This window comes from Meleagris gallopavo, chromosome 2 (assembly GCF_000146605.3).
Source record: "Meleagris gallopavo isolate NT-WF06-2002-E0010 breed Aviagen turkey brand Nicholas breeding stock chromosome 2, Turkey_5.1, whole genome shotgun sequence".
Taxonomy (NCBI): domain Eukaryota; kingdom Metazoa; phylum Chordata; class Aves; order Galliformes; family Phasianidae; genus Meleagris; species Meleagris gallopavo.
In genome coordinates this window covers 7,975,514-7,987,793 of record NC_015012.2, presented here as the reverse complement: position 1 = coordinate 7,987,793, position 12,280 = coordinate 7,975,514, and positions in this window count along the sequence as shown.

The following is a 12,280-nucleotide window of genomic DNA, read 5'->3' as shown; positions in this document are numbered from 1 at the left end:
CTCTTGTTACTAACAGGAAGGCATGCTTACACATTTGGTTGGAGGCTACACTGGTTCTTCCTTACTTCATAAGCAAACTTCTCCTGACCAAAAATTATATTGGCTGCCTGTACTAAGCTAGAGATGCCGTAACTAAAGTGCTCCTCGCTGATTCTCCGTATGATTTCTTTGCTTGTAGAGTTGCCAGATTGCACTTGGAAGCACACGTTCTCTTTTCAGAGCAAAGAAAGGGCACCTTTTCCCATCTGCCTGGTCAGGAGGTAAAGCATCACCCAAGCCAATTTCTATCACTGCACTCAGAAATTAACATTTGCTTTCCCATGCTTCTGCCCGACCCTTACAGTCACCTGCTTCTCCCCTCTTTTTGGAATGAGCACACAGCTCCAGCTCTTTCCCCGTTTTGCTGCAGCTGATACTTGTCAGAGTGGAACAGGGGACTGCTGAGCCTGGCCCTCACACCAGTCCCTGGATAATCATCAGGGGTGTGAAACGCTGAGTGCTTGCTGATTCTTCTGGATTTCTACTTGCCTCTTCTCAATGTTCATTTAATTATTTTTCCACATTTTAGCACATGCAAAAAAAAAGTCAAGGTCAGGGAAGGATCATGATCTTAAGTAACTTGCACTGTGTCAAACATACTTATTGTTTTATTTTAACATGGTCAGAGGATAGGAAAATGTGCTATAAATGGAAATTAAAGAGAAACAAACTGGGAACAGATGTCAGGAAGTATTATTTCATACAGAGAATAATAAATACGTGAAATGGCTAACCAGGCAAGGCAAGGCAAGGAGGCCAAGGCAAAAAAAGATGGGGTCATTGACGAAATGATTGGACACTTTCCTAGTAGTGGTAAGATGTTTAAACTGAATCCTCCTCATTTTCTTCTTGGTGGATCTTAGTAAACTACTGGGCAAAAACTAGAAAAAAAAATGCTTAATATTTTTGGGACCACACTGCTCAACCCTTGGTAAGGACACAGGAGTCACTGGACAGCAAAATCGTTTCTGCTTCACAAGCTTTGACATGGGCAGGCAGAGGATGCTGTGCTTTCTCAGACTGAGCAAGGAAAACAGATTTCCCCCTTGAGCAGGACTGTGCCTGCTTTCATCTGAGAGTGGTGGAGGAGAAGAGGCCTCGGATACAGCTCTGCTATGCTTCCTTAAGTGAAGGAACCACTTGGCTCTTTGTTAGGATGCATGGGCTATTAGCCTGCTATCAGTGATCCTACTAAATATACGAAATGTACTAAATACAAAGGCAAATGCAAGGTTGTCTTGTACCTGGGTCATAGCAACCCCTGCTATTGGTACAAGCTGGGGATGTAAGGATGGAGCATAGCCCTGCTGAAAAGAACCTGGAGTGCTGGTGGATGGCAAGCAATGTGCCCTCACAGCCCAGAAAGCCAACCAGATCCTGGGCTGCATCCAAAGCAGTGTGGGCAGCAAGGGAGGGGGGTGATCCTGCCCCTCTGCTCTGTGCTGTGAGACCTCATCTGGAGTTCTGCGTCCAGATGGGGAGTCCTCAGCACAGGAGAGACATTGACCTGTTGGAGTGCGTCCAGAAGGAGGGACACAAAAATGTGTCCCCTACAAGGACAGACTGAGAGAGCTGGGGCTGTGCAGCCTGGAGAAGAGAGAGAAGGCTCCAGGGAGACCTGAGAGTGGCCTTCCAGTATCTAAAGGGGGGCTGTAGGAAGGAAGGGGACAGACTCTTCACCAGGGCCTGTGTGACAGGACAAGGGGAAATGGTTTCCAACTAAAAGAGAAGACTTGGACTGGATACAAAGAAGTTGTTTTTATGATAAGGATGGTGTGGCACGGGAACAGGTTGTCCAGAGAGGTGATGGATGCCCAGTCCCTGAAGGTCAGGCTGGATGGGGCTCTGAGCACCTCATGGAGCTGTAAGTGTCCCTGTTCACTGCAGGGGGTTGGTCTACATGGCCTTTAAAGTCCCTTCCAATTCAAATAATTCTGTGTTTCTGTTATCTTTGCAGCGGTGACAGTGAAAGCTGGCCACCAGCCCTGTTTCCTGCCCCGTAACTACCACTCCTGCCCTCCACAACATACTCAGTGGTTGGGGATAGAGGTCTCCAGCCATACAAAGCCCTGGATGAATTTATCCAGGAAACCTTCCACCTCACTGTGAATGAAATTGGCACTGTCACTGCCCAGAGCAGTCAGTCAGTCCTGTTTCTGCTGGTGCTTTCCTACTGACGCAGGTGATGACTCCCAAAAATCATGCTGGATTCACCCCACAGGAGTGGGATGGGGCTGTGGATGTAACTCTGGCACCATGTATGATGACCTCAGATGTGCATCTCCAGAGATGCATCTCATCCCAACATCTGCTGCTGCTTTCTGTGGCCTGTAATTAGTGAATGGCAGCCGTGTGTTGTCGCAACCTTCATTCTTCCTTTGATGTCACTTTTTGCATTGCTAATATGCCTTGCAGTTTATTCAGTCAATCACTTCTTATTTTCTGGGAATTCCTCCAAGTTGCCACTTGTTTATGATCTGGTGCTCCCCACATTATCTCCCAGTGCCATCACCTTCAGTCACACATTGCACAATGTGCAAGGCTTACATTTGCTATCTGGTTGCAAAAAGATTTCTCTGCATGCAATTTTCTTTTTTTTTTTCAGCCCATGTATTCCTAGAATTGCTTAATTTATAGAACATTTTTCTGGGCATTCTGAGAGATTTGAGAGATTTTCATTCCTGTACACCAGTCCTTTATATACTTTGTTACCTATCGATAAAATAAATCACTTACCGTCCTTCTGAGTATGCTTCTTCATTTATATATTGACTGAACATCTGTGGATGTGTAAGTCTCTGAGAAGCTTCACCTGATGACTCAGCTTGCTCCACATTGGTGGAGGAAATGTTTTCTTACCCTCCTGGGGAATTTGAATGGTTCATTTATTCCAAATATTAATTTATTCCAAATACTTACAGAAAGGTGCTCAGTCAGTGCTGGGTACGGACAGTGCCTTTTTAAGACAGCCTGGCCAGGGAGGCACAGAGTCCTTTGCAGTAGCCACTGATGACTGTTTGTGGCACCTTTCATGTGGTTTGTATCTGGAAAAATAGATGACAGCTCACTGCTGTGGAACCAGGTCTGTCAAAATCCCAGGGCTGAACAGAGTGCTGTTCAGCAAACACGGAGATCAGGCTGCCAGCTACAAGCTTTGCCTCCCCAAGAAATTGAGGGGTTGAGGGAACCCCTGCACCGCAACTGTCCTGGCTGTAACTTCCTCCTTGTGCAGGCATTCTCAGGAAAGAAAACAAGTTGAGAAATGAGAATTGAGGAACCAAGCTGCAAAAGAAAACCTCCTGTTAAGAGGTAAGTCTGGAGATTTGTGGGTGCTGGAAGGCGATCTGCAAACTGGGGGAAAGCCATCTTGTGCCCCTGTCCTCAGCAGAGTCCTGGGGGAAGTTTTCCCTAAGATCAAACCCCCAAACGCTTTGTCCTTCCTCCTTGATTTCAGTGGTAGCAAAGAAGATCTTGAAATGCGAGAAATTGCAGGAAAACAGGTTTAAAAGGATGTGAGGAGAGCCTGCCTGGAGCATCTGTGCTGGGGCATTCTGCAGGTAGCTATTAACTTCACTGAAGCGAGCAGAGCGTGCCTGGGGCTGCCTCCATGGGGAGACCACCATAAAGCTGAGCTGCTCCACAGCCAGAGGACATTGCCCAACGGGGAGCTACGAGGTGTTTATCCAAAGACACTTCCATGTCTCTTACCTCCTTGGAGTGCAAATAACTTGGAATTTGCGTTTTAATTCACTTAGCAGCCAGCCATGCTGAAACTCCAGCACTCAGCTGCTAGCTTTCAACAGGAGATAGTTCTGGAGAATATGTAAACCCAGATAATTGAATAAATGGCATTTTTGGATGCTGGCGAGTATCTTGGACCTTTCAGGAGCAAAGTCTTGCAAATGTGGTTGGGGAGAAAAGTAGCAATCACAGCACAAATCCCAAAGCCACAGCTCTAAGCAGAGCCCCAGAGGAAACAGTCCTCATTCAAGTTTGATTATATGTCATTTCTCTGCCATATTTTCTGTGCCTTCCAGCCAGCTGGCAGCCCTGGCCAAACGCAGCATTACCAGGAAATTGTACAGTGCATTTTTGCAATAAGTTCCTGTCTTGCAACAGAGTACACAATAAGCGAGTTTCCCATGATGAAAATCAATGGCAGCCCTGAGAAGACAAATCAGAAATGCAGGGGCAGGGCCCAGGGAACCTGTCTTCCTGGCCTGAAAGTGCCAGCCTTGGCCATTGGGCAATGGTGGCGTGGCACATGGGAAGCAACCTTCCCTCCAGCATGGCATTGCCAGGCTGCCCCTCTGGCACTTCTCATGGGGTTCCCAGCAAAGTCATTAAACACTCATGCCACAAACACTCCTGCTAAACCTCTGGCCCACATGCAAGGTGATGGATGTTGCCATATTTACCTGACTAAGCTGGGTTGGGGTGCTTGCTGGAAGACGTTTGGTCCCATGCTGGGTTGTTGGCCACTCCGTGGATCTTCCAGCTATGCACAAGGGTCTTCATTGAGTCTTCATAGCATCTCTCTGGCAGCAGCTGCAGAAATTAATCAAAGCCACAATAAAAGGAGACAGCAGGCTTGTGCAGAGAGACAAGTGCATTTAACTACAGCTACCTCAGGGCTCTGCCTGCAAGTCCAGACAGAGCAGCCCCCCACCAGCCTGCACCAAGTATCTGGTGAGCCCTGGCATCCTCCCAGCATCTTCTAAAATACATTTCTGCAGTACTGCAGAACCTCAGGGCAAATCTACATTTCTTTTAAAGCTGAGGAGCACGGTGCATAAAGCTAATTACCCCCTCACCACAATATCCTGCGGGGCAATGACGTGCACAAGTGCTAAGTTAAAAAACACCATCCAGAAGCAGTGGCTGGGAACCATAAATACCATTCAAGTAGTCCTTAGGCACATTAGGAGATGAGCAACCAAAGCAACTGGAATATATAAAGCTACGTAATTAATTTTTCTCTGCAGACAGAAACATTCCCATGCTCCAGCCTTTGACAACCGAGCTCCTTTTTATAAATAATGTTATGTAAGTTTATATATTTCAAGTAGTGCTTGTTCTAGCTTCTCACAGCCCAAGGAGTTTTTCACTCCGGTTCATCATTTAGGCTGCAGAGAGATCATTTTGTCTCAATGCATCCATAATGCTATTTAAATTAAGATGCTTGTAAGCAGCAGAACAGTAATGAAACGGTCTCTGGAAAGCATTGGCACGTCCCCAGTGAGAATGAGAGAAAGCACGAAATGAGCTTTACATTGCTGTGGCCAACAACATGTCTGCACGCTCCTCTGCAGGGCCAGAGCTGCATTTCCCTGCCCGTGGACACGGTGACACCGCCAGCGATGTGCTGCAATGGCCACGGCTGTTTGTGCCAGAGCAGGAGCATCTCCGAGTTGTCCTACAGCCTGGTTACTACAGCGTGCTGCAATGTGAGCCGGCAGGAATGCTTAAACCCTCTGGCTTAATCCCCAGCCATTGCGAATTACTACAGCTCCATTAACTTCAGAAGACTGTTTACATGGGAAAGGTTAAATACATACGGGATCAAGCACAAAACCTGCAGTGATTTCATACATGAGACAGTGTACTAATTTACTAATTTATGTGGCCAGATCTCATCTGTGCTGTGCGCTGGCTCCTAAAGTTTTATTTATTTATACACATCCACGTCAAAGGGATTTCTCCACAGAGCTGCGAGAAGAAAACCCTTTATTTACTCTGATGACATTGCTGATCTCAGTCCCTAGGCACATCTTCCATTTATCTTCCCTATGTCTTCATTTTTCATTAACCTGTAGCTGTGAGGCTGGATATTAATATGAGATGTGTGAATTATTTCGTTTCCCCTTGTCCTGTTTTTTTGTTTTTATTATTGCTAAAGTTTATCAGTGAGTTCTACGATAGCAAGATGAGAGCTTTCTGAGAGCTCTGGTATGTGTACATACTGCCACAGAAGAAAGGCCACGATTTTTGTGTATCCCCCTGAACTGCCCTCACCAAAGGTGGGGAGGGGTTTGGGGCTGACACAGCTGGACACCTCTGCTCACTGTGCATCCTCACCTTGACTCACTCTGAGCTCTGGGAGCCCCATGAAGGGTGCTGGAGACAGCATCCTGTACTCCAGCAGTACCGTTGGCCTCTGCTTGCTGCTGTGTGCCTGAGACACGGGCACTGACTGCTCATGCAACCCAGCAATGCGACAAGGCAAATGGCCTGTGGCCTCCAGCAAAGGCTTTATGAGCACAAACCCACGGAAACCAGTTACAGGGAATCCACAGGGTCTGGAGATGGGTGCAGAGCAGGAGTTTCCCAGCCAGAGCTACTGAAACCATGACTTGCAACTGCTGCTTTGCCAGGGTTCCCAGGGATTTGGCACCGTGAGGATGCCCCGCACTTCCTTTGGGATCAAGCATGATGAGTGCCTCCGAGGGAGCTTCAGAACAGCTCAGTTTCTCTCCATCTTGCTGGAGATGTGCCAGTCCCAGCCCGGTGGTGAAACGCCTGCTGTGCCGTGCATGGCTGTGGGCTGAGTGAAACGTCACTCCTGTCATGGCTGTAGGTTCTTTGCCAAACCTTTGGGAGTGTCTCTAGAAACTTCCTGCACATGGTGTTGGCTTGGTCTCCTCTGCTTACTGGCAGGCCTTCACGCTGCCCAGACAACAGCCAGCTTGGATGTCAGCACCTGTCCCACAAAATGAATGGCTTTAACTGGAGTTAGTTTACCCAAGTTGGCTCTGAGAGAGTCCAAGGGAAGTCATGCAGCAGAGCCTCATCAAGGAGAGGCATGAAGTCAAGATGTTTCAAAATCTATGTTATATATGAGGACTGGCAACATTCCTGCAGCTGGGAGTTTACTAGTGCTTAAAACTATCTGCAAAAAAATAAAAACAAAATGGAAGAGATTCAGCTGAACCTGCTCCAGTACATGTGTTCCTAAGTTTTCTCACCAGTGAAGAGACTATGCTGCTTGGCAGATTTCAGGTTTGCAGCTCTTCATCTTGCACAAAATGCTGTGAGATGCCTCTGATGCAAGGCAAGGAGAGGGATAAAATGTTCACAATTCCAGGACAGGAAAAAAAAAAAAAAAGTTTTGTACATATTTTCATTGCTTGCAAAATAATTATTGTCCAGTTCCTACTGATACAGAAGATGAACTTCAAGTAGATTCTTCCTTGTCCCATTGAGTACTGCTATAGGAGGAGCCTCACAGGGAGGAAAACGTGGTTAGTTCCTGCAGTCTTTACCTGCAAAAGGCAGCTATGTCCTTCTAGAGCATTTACTTGAATCCAAGTAGCTCAGAGAGTAACTATTCTGTGGAAATGTGAATCAGTGCAAGTATGACATAGCTCTGCCCACAGCTTGCAAGTGGCAGAAGGCAACATAGCAGGGATAAGTTTCGTTCCACTATTGCTCTTCTGCTCTGGTTTGCCTGTGAGAGCAAGCTGCAGTGCTAACGGTGGTGCTCCAGGAGATGCAGATGGATGTGAGAATCTCTTGAACTTGAGTGGCTGAGTGTAAACGCTCAGGATCTTGAGTTCATAGAATCATTAAGACTGGAAAAGACCTCTAAGATCACCATGTCCAAACATCAACCCACCCCCACCATGCTCACCAGCCCCTATCCCTCAGTGCCACATCTCCAAGTGTTCTTGAGAACCTGACAATGATTCCACCACCTCCCTGGCAGCTGTGCCAATACCTCACCACTCTTTTCGAGAAGAAATGTTTCCTAACACCCAACCTGAACCTTCTCTGGCACCACTTGAGGCCATTCCCTCCTGTCCTATCACTGTTACCCGGGAGAAGAGGCTGACCCTCAACTTGCTACGACCTCCTTTCAGAGAGTTGTAAGAGAGCAGTAAGGTTTCCTCCGAGCCTCCTCTTCTTCGGATTGAACAATCCCAGTTTCCTCAGCCACTTCCCATAAGATTTGTGCTCCAGGCCATTTACAGCTCTGCTGCCCTTCTCTGGACACACTCCGGGGCCTCGATGTCTTTCTTGTAGTGAGGGGCCCTGTGGGAACGTAAGAAAAAAACTGTTCAGGGCAGCGGCTGTGGAGCAGGGGGAGCTGCTCGGAGCAGCAGCTGCGGAGCAAGATAAGCAGTATCAAGGACACCTTTTGAAGAACAAAGAACATCTCATGGCTCTGATTGGATAAGCTTCTGTGTGAACGATTAAAGAGTGCTTTTGCAGAATGCTCTGGTAACATGTATAAATATAGTGCTTAACAATAAAGCAGACTAATAGCCTTTAACCACATTGGTGTGTTGTTATGTCTCTAGCGCGTCCTGAGAGTCCAGAGACTTCCCCAGAGGGCCCAGCAGCGAACACAATACTCGAGGTGTGACCTCACCACAGCTGAGTACAGTGGAATGATCACCTCTTTGCTCCTGCTGGCTGTACTGCTGCTGACACAAGCCAGGATGCCATTGGCCTTCTTGGGCACACTGCTGGCTCTTGTTCAACCAGCTGTCAACTAACACCCCCAGGTCCTTTTCCTTCATGCAGCTTTTCTGCCACTCTGCCCCCAGCCTGTAGTGATACCTGGGGTCACTGTGACCAAAGTGACCTGGCACTTGGTCTTGTTGAACTTCATCCCAGTGACCTCAGCCCATCAATGCAACCCCTGTAGGGCCTTCCTACCCCTTGGCAGATCAACACTTCCTCCCAACTTGGTGTCACCTGCAGACTTAGTGAGGGAGCACTTAATCCCCTTGTTCCAGATCATCAGTGAAGATTTTAAACAGGGCAGGCCCCAATGCTGTGGAACACCACTTGTGACTGGCCACCAGCTGGATTTAACTTCATTCACCACCACTCCCTGGGCCCGGCCATCCAGCCAGTTTTTTATCCAGTGAAGAGTACACCTATCCAAACCATGGACTGCCAGCTTCACCAGGAGAGCACCATGCGAGACACAGTCAATGGCTTTACTTGTGTTCATGTTGCTGACAAATCTTGCCTGCCACGGGAGAGGTGCTTTCCTTGGCTGAATTCCAGGCTACAACCTTCTGAGGGGGGAAAACAGGCTTGTCCCTGGAAGAGCCGAGATACTCCAGCACCAGTTGTCATTTTTATGGTTTATTTTTTGGCCATGAGCCGGTAGTGTGCCCTTGTGGCCAAGAAGGCCAATGGTGTCGATGGGGTGCCTTAGACTAAGTGTGGCCAGCAGGTTGAAAGAGGTGATCCTCCCCCACTATTCTGCCCCGCTGAGGCCATGTCTGGAGTAGTCTGTGCACTTCTGGGCTCCTCAGATCAAAAAACACAGGGATCTTCTACAGAGAGTCCAGTGAAGGGACAAAGAAATGATGAGGAACCTGGAGCATCTCCTGAACACGGAAAGGCTGGTAGACCTGGGACTGTTCAGCTTGGAGAAGTAAAGACTGGGTGGGGATCTTATCACTGTTTATAAATGTCTACTTTGTGGGAGTCAAATGGATCAGGCCAGGCTCTTTTTAGTGGTGTGCACGGACAGAACAAGGGGAACGGGCAAAAGCTACAACACAGGAAGTTCCGTACATGCAGAAGAACTTCTTTCCTGTGAGGGTGACAGAGCACTGCAACAGGCTGCCTGGAGAGGTTGTGGAGTCTCCTTCACTGGAGATATTCAAGACCCAGCTGGATGCTTTCCTGTATAACTTACTGCAAGGAACCTGCTTTAGAAGGGGATTAGACTTGATGATCTCCAGAGGTCCCTTCCTATCCCTACAGTTCTATGATTCTATGATGGACTTACAGATACTCCATGTGAGAGCAGTCAGTGTTTCTGATGAAGGGTGTTCTGCTCCTTTTTGGGGAGCTTCTGCCAAAGAGGAGGTGCTGACCATGCTCACAAGTGTGGCTGCAGGCAGGTACCTTGAGAGAGCAGCTTGCAGGTCCTGGCTCCACATCGCAGTGGCAGCACTTTCTTGCTGCTTGGCTGCATCAGACATCTCTCCTTCTTACTTTGCTGCAGTGAAACAAGAAGAGCAAGATAACCTTGATGATTTTATAACCTAGGACGTGTTCCTACTTCTCTTTTGCTTCTGGCAATGTACCAATTATTAATTAAAAAGCAAATGCTATAGAAAAGGCCAAATTACATAGCTCAGCTGTAAAAGCAGTAGCCCCCCCAAAATAACTTTTTATTACAGTGCACTCAATTACTATGACAGCAATGAATAAATAGCCTGGAAAAAATAGACTTGATTTAAAACTCAATCAGAAGTGAAGAGCTGAATCCTTTGAAAATGTTCTTTCCTGGCTTTTGTGAATATCACACTTGCTGTGGAAAAGCTCAGGCACTAAGGATTAGTGTCACCCACTGACGCAGCTCCAGTGCCCAGGATGTACTGCTTCATCATAACCATCCCGTGAGAACTGTCTGATGCTCTGCAGTTTGCTGCCAAGTGCCGTACGCTGCATTGAATAATTTATATGGTGATGGTGAGGGAAGGTGATGTTTTTGATACGTAGGCAAAAAAATTGTTCCCGATTCTGACTAAATGTAAATGTGTACATGCCACTGACAATGGCTGCAATCAAAAGCATTTGCTCTCTTTTTCAGGAGAAAGGAAAAAAAAAAGGAGCAATTTACTATTGTAATTATAAGAAGAAAACTCAGCTATACAGACCTAAAACATGATAATCCTGCAGAACAATTTTAATATATAATTTTTCAGAGCTTTGTTAAGTTTTACCCAACCGCAATCAACTATCCAGAAGACAACTTAACTGGGATTGTGTTTAAATGCTGTCCTTTGCATCCTGCTTTGTGCAAACAAGTGCTGAAGGCGGCCATGGGACTGCACTCCCCAGCAGTCATGCTGGCAGGCCTAAGTAGTGTCTACTCCATCATCAGTGCTTTAAAAAGTGTGTTTTATAAGGTTGGTCATCACTCTGCCACTCCACTACTGATCTCAACAGCTGTACATAAAATCCTCTTCCCCAGCAGGCCCTGCCAGGCTGCATACAGTGCGTTCAAAGGAACAACACCAATGATGACAGCAAGCCTGGGAACAGCATGTCTAGGTGCTGTTAGGAACTGGTTCCCATTAATTAGTGGATAAGGTTGTATCAGGTCATGACACTGGATGGCGGGGATCAGGTGGATTTATGGCTTCTCTTGACAGTGCTGCTTTCTCCTGTGTTGTGTGGCCATAACCAACAAGGCCTGCTGCAAAGGGGGAAAGAGATACAGGTAAAATCAAATAAATATAAATCTGAAAGTGACCAAGACAATTTAAACAATACCAGGTGCTGGCGTGGGCCTAGCATGATGCTGCACTAGCTAGTGCAGGCAGCTAGGAAGGAAGGGGGCTAGTTTAAATTAAGCAGACTGCCTTTGGCACGGGCTGGATGTGGGCTTCCCTCCCCCTCACTTTGCCAAGGGGTTGGTTAGCTTGTGTTAGCCACAGTGCTCACCTCACCCCTAAACAAGGGACGTGTCCTGTCCCCAGCAAGAGCATGTGGGGTAAAGGGATGAAGCCTGAAGGGAGGGCATAGCAGAGGGAAACGCTGCTCAGTGGGATTGTTTTGTGCTAATGAGACTTTATTACACCTGATGACTGACAGAGGAGATTTGGGTTTAGCACGGGAGCAGTTCTCATGCAGTTGCTGCCAGCTGAGGAGCACTGAAGCCCTGCAGCCCCAGCCCCAGGAGAGAACTACATTCACTCTTACTCCTGCTGGGACCAGCTCATTGGCAGTGCCAGGTAAGAAACCTCCCCAGCTCAATGCTTCACCCCACACGATGTGCAGATAAGGGGAAGGTCGAGCTGCCTGCATTCAGGGGAGCGGGGCTGGAAAAAGAGCTCCTGCCTTACCCCATGCCCAGGTTTTTAGGGTGCAGCTGTCCCAAACACAACAGAGGCATTGCAGTTAGGCAGTGGGAAGACAATATGCTGTGTTGGTGGCAAGATGGGTTCTAGGTATTCTCCCCCCTTTAGCCAATTGATGAGGCTTGGCTGTGAATTGGATAGGAGAATGCATTTGGGTTACACAACCCTTCCTCCCCATCACCTCCCCACGAGGTTTCACAACACAGCCCCATGACCAGCTGTGTCGGTGCAATGCAGGCACTGCTGTGGGTGTGGGACCGGGAGGACAGAGAAATGTCCTTCCTCAAAGACAATAGGCCATCACACATATCCAAGGCCCAAACCTTCCAGCTTCAGTGTTTTTTTTCCAGGCTCCTTAGCACCTAGTGTTATACAGCACACTGTTCTAGTTCATTTTTGTTTTC